The following is a 10,607-nucleotide window of genomic DNA, read 5'->3' as shown; positions in this document are numbered from 1 at the left end:
TACATCAAGTTTTCTACTGAGATATCCTCTACTTTTTTTGTAGGCACACTTACTTGAATAAAAAAAATTAAACAAAAGACTTCTATATGTGTTGAAATTTTAGTATGGTGAACTGTCAACATTTAACTTTTCAGCCTATAAAACAGGAACTATTGTTATATCTTCTGCTGTGTTATCTGACTCTCCAGGTTAATTATCAACATCTATATTTGTTTTTCTCAACTTATTCACAGGATGTAGCTATTTGTTGACCTCACAATTAAAGGAATTATTTTTATTTATTTATTTATTTATTTAGCACTTCTAGAGATTGAACCCAGGGCCTGATGTATACTTGGAAATCGTTCTATTACTCAGCTACAGTCCCACTTCATTTTATTTTGTGTTTTCAGACAGGATCTCTTAACTTGTCCTGGGTGGCCTTGAATTTGAGCTCCTCCGGCCTCAGCCTCCTTAGTAGCTGGGATTACTGGCCTGCACCATGACACCAGGCTCAAAAGAATTCTTAGTTGTTCACTATCTGCTGTATAAAGCAAATTATAAGAACCAAGGTGGTCCTTTAGTGCCATCTATGTGTCCTATCTCCCATCCCAATACAGGTGCACTCTGTGCTTTCCCTCTCTATTGTAATCATATAGCAGTTTCTGTTTGTTAAAAAAAAGAGGAGGAGGAGGAGGAGGAGGAGGAGGAGGAGGAGGAGGAGGAAGAAGAAGAAGAAGAAGAAGAAGAAGAAGAGAGAAGAAAGAAAGAAAGAAAGAAAGAAAGAAAGAAAGAAAGAAAGAAAGAAAGAAAGAAAGAAGAAAGAAAAGGAAAAAAGGAAATAAAGAAAGGGAGGGGGGAGGGAGGGAGAGGCGGGGGGGCGGATAAAAGAAGAGAAAATGTAATTGGGGCTTGGGCACTCTTCTTGAATCTGGCTCTCAGGTCCCAGGATGCTTATTGCTGACCGGCAGGCGGCACTGTGCCTTCCTCCTTCAGCCCTTGGCCACCACCAGGCTATCATGCCGGCCAGGGAGAGGTTACCGGCGCCCTGGTCCTGCAGTCCGAGCCCTGCAGGGTGGAACCGAATCCACGCTGCCTCCACAAAGCCTCCTTGCCACCTCATTGCAGCTCGCAGCCCTGAGCGGGGCCGCCCCTCGCCTTCCCAGGTGGCCTCCGGCGGTGAGTGCCTGGTCCCCTCCCCGGGCAGGGGCGCAGTAGAGTCACCAGGATCCAGGTCCTGGCAAGGGCTCAGCTGCGCCTGTGGGCGGTGTCCTGAGTCCACAGTCTGCGACCCCAGAATGCGGGAGGGAAGGGGAGCCCCGAACTCCAATACTAAGGGATGGTACCCAGGACAGGAATTTGCCTTTCGTCGGTGACACCGAAAGTAAATCTAGATATACACAGCGAAGCTGGATTGGGCTTCTTCTGTAGCCAGAAGGGAGCGCCGGTTCAGACCCTGTTAGGCTGCTTGCTTGGAAAAAGGAAGGGACTGGTTCTTTTTCACGTGTACCTGTTGCAGGCGTGGGCTAGACTGCAGGAATTTTCATTGGTTTGGTGTGCATTTTCAAAGGGTGATTACTGTTTTGTGTGTGCAAACACTTCTGCCCTGACCAATGGACTGTGCGTTTGGAGCCCAGAGCATGTGCACTTCTTGTATCAGTGCTGCATCTTGTATAACATCCTTGCCTTGTGATAAGGAGGAGTCAGGGCAGCTGTTAAGAGAACACAAAGAAGTGGGTAGAAGAAAGTACAAATCATGCAAAATAATAAGTTAAAGGCCCTGGGAGTTTGCCTTTACCCCAGTACTGATTCCCCAACACTTTCATTCTTTAGCTAGTTTATCCTTGGAGGTATTATGGAGAAGGCATCCTGGCTTTAATGAGGTATCTGGGTTCTGAAGTCCATAAGATTGCTTGAGAGGGTGAGCAGCCTGGAAGAACACACACACAGACAGGTGTAAGTTAAGGTCCTGGGAGTGCATTTCCTCTAGCTGGGGTGGTGGGTGGGGGTTGGGTCTGACTGTCTCATTTCCCCTCTCAGTTTTTACTCTCTTAATCTTAAGGGGTTCTGTTTTTCATGGGGATTCTAGACTGTCTCAGGGACACCCTGGAGGAAGCAGCCTGGAAAGGAGCCAAGGGTATTTGGGGAAAGCTCTTCAGGAACTGCACAGCACAGATGCGTGACATTGTTGAGAAGAAGCTCCTTCTTTAGGTCTCTTGGGAATGTCCACTTACTCCTTTAAAAGTTTATACGAAGACTGTGGATGGTCTGTCTCTGAGCACACACATCCCCTAGGCCCTTGGTTACTAACCATTATTTAGTCGAGTGAGCAAATTTATGTGGCAGGAAAGGTAGCTGGGTATTATGTACCCATTTTTTTAGATAATAGCACACAGCTAGAATGAGATGACTGAATTTGTGTTGCTTGACCAGAGGTCCAACTCTGGGGATCTCTGAGGTCTGGTCACTTACCCCCAAAATCCAATGGATAAATTAATGGTGAAAAGTTGCAAAAGGAACTTTAATCAGTACAGTTACATGAGAAAGACAAAGGGGACCAGCATTTTCAAACTTGTCTTCAGGGTACTGACATGAACTTCTAGGGTCTATAGACAAGGGGATTAGAAGTAAGCATAGTCAAGCTGTCCTGATAAAACTGTGGCCTGGAGAATCATTATGTCTGGATTAACCCCGTGGAGTCATGTTGGAGAGAGTAAAGTTGCTGTTGCCTGCTGGTAGTTCTTATTCGCCACAGGGTGTTTATCCATCAGGCGTGTTAGTCCTGGAATCCAGGGTGACTCAGAACAAAGAAGAAGAAAAATGGAGGCAGAGATGCCAAGTTTTTTGTTTTGTTTTTGTTTTTGTTTTTTTAATCCTATCTTTAGTTACCCATTGGTCATTTGTAAGTAACAATGAAGTCTGGGTCCTTGTTACATTTGTAACCCCTGGCAGTTTCAGTTGAAAGCATGAAATATAAACTGACGATTCTGAGTGCTTTTTCAGAAAATGATATGGTGGTGCAACTTGATTCTGGGTTTTGTAGTATGTTCTATGGGTCTTGGTTAAGATGAAACCTTAACCTGTCTTCAAACATGTGAAGATAAATAGGGTTGATATTGGATGGCCAAAAATTTACTAAGCATGGGAATTACTATGAATGGAAAAGAAATTTCTTAACCTGATTATTTTAAAAGTATTGACCAATATATTTTGTCTTTTTCTTACTCCCAGGACACAAAATTTGTCCCCAAGTTTGGATGGTTTGCTAAAGAGTTATTGAGCTCTTGTTTGTAATTTTTCTGTGAATAGTTGAATTTTAATAGCTAACTTTAAAAATTATCCAGCTTGTTACCATGCATAATGAAAATAATATGAAAAGTTCAAACAATACAGAAAAATGTGAGACCAAAAATTCAGATTCTAAATTTTTTTGTTAAAATTATAAATACATGCATCACAACATTCTATTTTGAGAAAAGACCCCATCTGATAAATTCTGACATAATGATCACTCAACCACAGCTTTCCCAGGACTACTGGTCCCCCTTGTCTACCTGATCTGAAAGCCCATGTCAGTATACTCAATGACAATGCTGGAAACTAGGGTCATCTTTGCTTCTGGTATAGTTATACTGATTAAATATAACTTTAATCAGCGTAGTTCCATTGACATCCATGTTCTTCATGTCCTGAACAAAGAATTGAGCAAGACACACAGGAGTAGCAGGCAGAGCACAGATTTACTGAAGGTGAAGGTGGAAGTAGCACTCTGTAGTGTAGAGCAGAGTGAGCTGAGCAAATAGAAAGGCTCAGGACCCCAGTGACTGAAAATCAGTGTCATATAGTGAGCTGTGAGGCATTCTTTTCCCTATATGGACCTCACTGAAGACCTTACCCCATTTGTTTCCATTGTTTAATTTGTAATACCTGATTAGAATAGTGTTCAATTTCCCCCATGGGTTACTTTAGAAAACCTAACTAGAATACTGCCCACTTTACTCCCACTGGTTATTTTAGAACACCAAACCCATGACAGAAGTTATCACGAGCCGTAAGACTTCAGTGGCGGGAGATGTCATGGTAATGGGACTTATAAATAGGGACACGATGCCTCATCTCCCTGTCTTCTCCTCTAGTGACATTTTTCTTGGACTCTGCCTCCACCATCTTGGTGTCCCTGAATTCCTGCCTAATACCTTTTCACTATTACTTTTTCTGTTTTGCTTTTGGGGCAAGCACCCAGACCTAATTGGTTAGGGCTTTGAGAATCAGGCATAGGATTCTGCTAAAAACACTTAGAACAAGAAAAATTACAACTGCAGTAAAGCATCTTAAGAAGCTCACTTAGCTCATTCACTATTTCATGCACTATAGGATAGCCCTCAGGATGCTCCCATTGCCATTCCTCATCTCCTCTATATCCCAATGTGACACACACAACTAAATGCCAGATGTGTCTAGAACGTTAATAAATGTTAATAAATTGAATCTCCCTCTGGCCCACTGAAAGTGAGTGACTTACAAAGAAAGAGAAAGGACTACCCAGGCCTGGTGAACTATGCTGGTAATCCTAGCTACTTGAGATTGAAGCATCCAGACTCCCAGTTCAAGACCAACCTAGGCAGTTTAGTAAGACTCTGTCTCAAAATAAAAAAACAAATGGCTGGAGAGCCTAACATGTGTGAGGCCTTGGGTTCAATTCCCAGTCTAAAAAGAGGAAATGTGGGAAGAGAGTCTGAGAACTACCCAAACTCATCATACCTTCATCTAGAGGTCAGTTCCTTCTGCTTCCTGTGTCCATTGGTACTACCACACTCAGGCCCACCTTACTTGTACTTTAGGGTGGAGAGAAGGGATAGAAAAATAAGAAGGGACAGCAGAATACTGAGAAGGAAGAAGAAAACATTATACTTTACCTCACTCTTTCCATTAGTTCAGAATGACTTAAGATCTTTATATCCTATATTGGCCAAATAATATTGTTATGTTGTGTGCAGGCATGGATATTTAACAACAAATCCCACCATTATGTACTACTATAATGCACCAATAAAAATGTGGAAAAAATTTCTGAAAAAAATCTTTAGGTCCATAGAATAATAGAAGAAAGTGGCCATTAATGAGCAATTGAATGCTTACTGTGTGCAAGTGTGTTTTTTAACCATTCTCATGCTTACTCTAAGTTTCTAGGTAAGAATTTTAGTCATCACATATGTTCAGGAGAAATGTGAGCATTCCTAGGGTCACTTAAAGCTGGGACAAAGTGGGGGTTCAGGGTGTAGTTCAGTGGTAGAGCACATGCTCAGTGTATACAAGGCTCTGGTTCTGTTCCTAGTTGGCATGTGCATGTGTGCACATGCATTCCCTCCACAAGCATGTGTGTGCACACACACTCATACATATGTACACACAAATCTTGGGCAAAGCTTTCCGGGTAGGTGGTTTGGTCCAGATAAGGTAGGTGAGAGTTCACGGGGCACAAAAGACTATTGAACTTTATTAATGTTCACCACGTCTCTCTGTCCATCTCTCTTTCCATCTTTTCTTCCTCCCTGTCTCCCTTTCTCCCTGTCACCCTCCTTTATTTTCTTCCTTCCTTCCTTCTCTTCTTCCCCTCCCCTAACCTGGAAGTGAGTTTTATCTCTCCTGCTTGTTCATAGAGCAGCTCAGGATGAAGGCCAACAGGGAGGAGGGAGGAGTGTATGAGTTGACAGGGAACAGGGGGATGCAGACCTAACGAGCTGACCATAACCTACACGTCTTCTTCATTTTCTACCTTTGATTAAGTCACTTCTTCTTAGATGACAACTTCTTCCTAGGACCAGGGAACATATGAGATTGTCTGGATTATCTGTATTTTATTTAAGGAGCCCAGAAGTGAGTTATGGGTCAATTGACAGTTCCAGGAAAGCAGTCTAGAGTGAAGTGGGCTAACAACATTTACTCCTCTTGCCTGACCCTTCACTAGGAATGCTAGATGCTTCTCAGTTCCAGTTGTTGTAAGTGTTCAGCCAGTGGATTCATAACCTGCTAAGAGTCTAAGGCCCTAGTATCAGGTACTGGCATGTCAGTAACTAGCCAATCACCTCTCCTACCCAGCTAACCTCATGATTGTAAGGGTCAAAGGAGATAATACAGCAATGTTGTTTGAAAATTGAAAAATGTATATGAATCTGTACACTAAAATGTATAAAACAGTATTTTTAAAATAATATTATTTCAGTTTTCAATAAAAATTATTAAGATAGTTTACATCTTTTTCATAGTAATTCTTCAAAATCTGGTGTGTATATGTGCAGCATGTATCAATGTTAGACTCTATATTTCAAATCCTTAATAGCCATATGTGGTTAGGGGTTGCCATTTTAGATAGTATCAATTAATTGATCACACTGACAGAAATCGATTGGGTCGATGCCTTTTTTATCCTGAAGATACTGTATTTGTAGAAGTGTCTCTTGCTTTTAATAACTAATAACTTCTTTGTAAAACATGTTGTTCTTAATAAATGCAGAAGCCAGACAATTGTGGGAATTTAGGAGGTAAGACTTGTTCATTATTTTAGTGCATGCTTACTGTGCTAGGAAAGTCTAAGAAAACCAACTCTTGGTTATGCCAACCTGACTTGAACTTAATGATCTTTCTGATCCTTGTGTCCTATTGCATAAAATGAGGGATTTTTTAAAAATGTACTTGGTCTCCATTCTTTTCCTTGTCACAGAACCCTGAAGCCCTTGGAGTCTCCTGAGTCATATGAGTGTCTTTTATAATTCATAACAAGGCTAGTCTCAGAGTCTCTGCATACAAGACTCTATCACTTAGCTATACCCCAACACCAAAGAGACCAGTTTTATTACCCCTGAATTTATGCTAGTGAAGTGACTGAGGGTGGTAATCCTTGATAGCTTCAGGTTGGGCTGATCTGAAGAAAGTGTTATAGGGTTGGAATTTTAGCCTTACCCATTCACCTCTGGGAAGGGAATTTAAACTCTTTAAAACCTCTTGAACAGTAAGATTTGATGAGCTTCTCATTTGGTGAATGCATCTATGTGAAGGGAAGGGCACTGCCCAATTCTACAGGGACAGAAGCTTTCTTACTGAGGACCCTTTCAAACTTCACCCTGTGCATTTTTCCTCCTGTCTATCCATTGGTGTCCTGTTTAGTACCTTTGCTATTCCAGTTCTGTGAGTCATTCTAGCAAATTCACCCAACCTGAAGAGGGGATCCTAGGAACCATGATGTATATCTAGTAATCAGAAGTATGTGGGTCAACCTACTATTGGAAATTTTGTCTGAATTGGGGGCCACTCTTGTAGGACTGAGCCCTTAACCTGCGGCATCTGAAGCTGTACTCTAAGTAGAACTTAAGTTACTGGATATCCCTCTGGGTCCATTGGAGATTTGCTTAGTGTGTGTCACAGATACTCTCTGTGTTGTGGGAGTTCAGCGGCAGTGAAACAGTTTATGTGTGGTATCTGCCTAATATACCCGATATGAAATTACTCAAGTAAAACATAAGTGTGCTTCAGAAACTAAAAGGCAATAGGCCACCTTTAGTTGAAATGTAGTGATATCGTTTCAGTCGTACCTAGACCTAATGGTAATATTTCACTCATGCCAAACTGCTTACCAATCTCCATCTTCAAATCTAAGCTACAAATAAAATGCATCTGACACGTGCAGTGTCCATTAATAGCCAGGGATAAGCCATCACCTTGGGCCTGTAGACCCGGTGCAGTTTCTTCTGAATAGTCTTAGTTTTGCTACTTGGCCATTTCTCTGGGGTTTAGAGATCAGTCACTGTGTTTGACTTCACACATAGATAGAGATCTGCCTTCCCCCAGGAAGACATGTTCCATGTGCCTTACAGAATGCCCCTTGGGAAGTGGAGGCTCCCTCAATAACTATCTCCAGGAATCATCAGTAACTGATCCATAGCAAGAGATAATTCAAGTGCCTTGAATTTTCCAGCAAAGAGCAATTGCCACCTTTCTCCCATTCCTTCCATCTAAGAGGGAAGAGGTACAAGCACTTCTGAACAGTTTACATAGCCACAAGCTTCCTGCTCCAACTCCTCTCTCAGTGTGCCAGAGACCTCTCCACACGCCTGATTTCTAGAAGGATCTCATGGCTTATGTCATTTGAATATCTGTTAATCATAAATATGCCAGATTAGCAGGAAGAGAGGTTTTTGATATGTCCTTCTTCACAAAAGGATGCTTTATAGAATACAGCTTTGACTGACTGAACAGATTTTCATAAGAAAAACTTCAGGAACAATGATGGTAGGTTAAGTCCATCACTACACTTCTATTAGAAACATTGAAAAATGCTGCTTGTTTTATTTTTCATTTTATTTTATGAGGGAGGTAGTACCAGAGATTGAATCCCAAGGGTGCTTAAACATTGAACCACATCCCCAGACCTTTTTTATTTTTATTTTAAAACAGGATCTCACTCAGTTGCTCAGAGCTTTGCTAATTTTCTGAGGTTATTTAATTTTGAAATAATTGTTGACTTCATGAAAAGTTCAAAAGTGAAGAATCTGAATAACATCCTGCATCCTTGCTGACCAGATTAGGCTGCTCACCCACATAAAAGGGAAATGATGGGAAAAGGAAAAAAATGAATTTTATGCACTTTAGTCAAACTGAGGATAAGGAGCTTGGTTGCTTTTCTGCTGGTGCCACAGGAAGGGCTACAATTTATAGAAAAGACAGGTAAGTGATATATATAGATAGATAGATAGATAGATAGATAGATAGATAGATAGAGCCAGGCTGTGCCTAACCAGTGAATGCCAGTCTTCATCTCCTTGACATCTGTCTTCAGCATGTGGGAGTTTTTATTCTCATATCAAATTCAGGAGCTTTCTTTTTCAGAAGGAATGGGTTTTAGATCCAGTGCTGTAAAGCTTCTGGTAAACTCTAACTGAAACACTCAGCTTGACCTTAGCCTGTTCCTCTTGTTTTCCCCATGGATCTCATGATTCTAAAATTTTCTAATCACCCCTCTTTGCTGTTGGTCATCTTGTCACAGTGCCAGTTTGGTGAGGCCAGCCTTGTGAAAGGAGAAGAGAAGGGGTGATGATGATGAACAACAGGGGATGTGAGTGGTGGAAACATGGGGACAAGGGGACAATTCTCTAAACCATGCTGACTCCCACGTGCTTTCTTTTAAAAAGCAATTTACTTGCAGCTCTATCTGGCCTAAGATTCCTCAGTAAACAACCTGTAATCTGCAGGAGAAATGGAAGGGCAAAAGGCTCCTTCCTGCTAAGAAGAACACAAGTTGTATGAAGAAGGACTTTTGTGACCTCCATGCAGGCCAGATTCCAGGACTCAATGAAACAGAATAATGGAATATTACTCAGTCATAAAGAAGAAAGAAATGATGGCACTTGCAGGTAAACAGATGAAGCTGGATGTCACTGGCTCTCTGTGGTGCCAAATCTGCGGGTATTTGTCACTGCGTGCAGCAACAATTTGTGCGGGTCTTTATCGGAGGTGGACCGGAAACCGAGCTACTTCTATTTCTGAGCTACTTCCTTATTTGCTTGCTTATTTATAGAGGATAGAGGAAATGAGGTTTGCTTGCTTTGAAAGGAGAAAGAGAGAGAGGCTTTGCTTAAGAGAGAGACTACACTTTCAGAAATCCATGTCTTCTTAGTTTTGCTACTTCTGCTTAAAGGTGCATTCTCAATTCTCCACTCTGCGATCTGCCTTCGGCCACTGCCCCTACTGGCTGCTTCTGCTTGCGGCTTCTTCTTTTCCTTTCTGCTAATGGCTTCTCTGCTTCTTTCTGCTGCTCTTACTCTGCTTGCTGGTGCTCCTTACTTTCGCTCCTTACTCACTTACTGTCGCGCCTTACTCCTTGCCACTTTTCTCTGCTGCTGCTCCTTACTGTCGCACCTTACTTACTTTCTCACCTTACTTACTTTCTCTTGCGCCCCTGCCTACTGCCTGCTTATATTCCCTCCAGGAGGCGGAGGGCGGGGCCACGCCAGTTGCGATCAGGCGAGAAGCCAGCTGCCCCATCATGGCAAGAGTCAAAACGAGCAGGCCCAAGCAGGCGCTGGGGAACACCTGTGTATGTGTGGTGTGCATGAACCTAACCGAATACGGCCAGTGATAAATCACCTGAGTGTGCTTATACCAATTAACCTCCTCACTGCCGATGTGATCAGGTGTCGTTCTGGCTGGCATAGCCCCCAACAGCTGGAGACTATTAAGCTTTACAAGGGCATGATAAAGCAATTGACACAGACATATTGGCCATATTAGAAGCCATTGAGGAAAGGGGGAAAGGGAATAATGACAAAACTGGGAAGATGGAGCTAAAGGAATAATTGAAGACAAGAGTCTTAGGTAAAGGAGCACATTGCCTGAGCTGAGTCCACCAAGGTCAACCAGCCAGAAGCTCATTTAAGATGCCTGTAGTAGATCAGCCAAAGTGGCTTTGCTTTTATACTTTTGGGTTTTCTTGTAACAACAACGAAAAGATGGTGAGAATTTAAACATGTATATGCACATATAAATAAATTTAGTTAAACCTTGGAGTTCTTGAATAGTTAATTTTCTAACTTTAGCAGAATATGAGAGATATGGCCTGTATTAGAGGAAAGAAA

The sequence above is a fragment of the Sciurus carolinensis genome, chromosome 10 (genome assembly GCF_902686445.1).
Source record: "Sciurus carolinensis chromosome 10, mSciCar1.2, whole genome shotgun sequence".
NCBI lineage: Eukaryota > Metazoa > Chordata > Mammalia > Rodentia > Sciuridae > Sciurus > Sciurus carolinensis.
Note: the sequence above shows the minus strand (reverse complement) of the source record.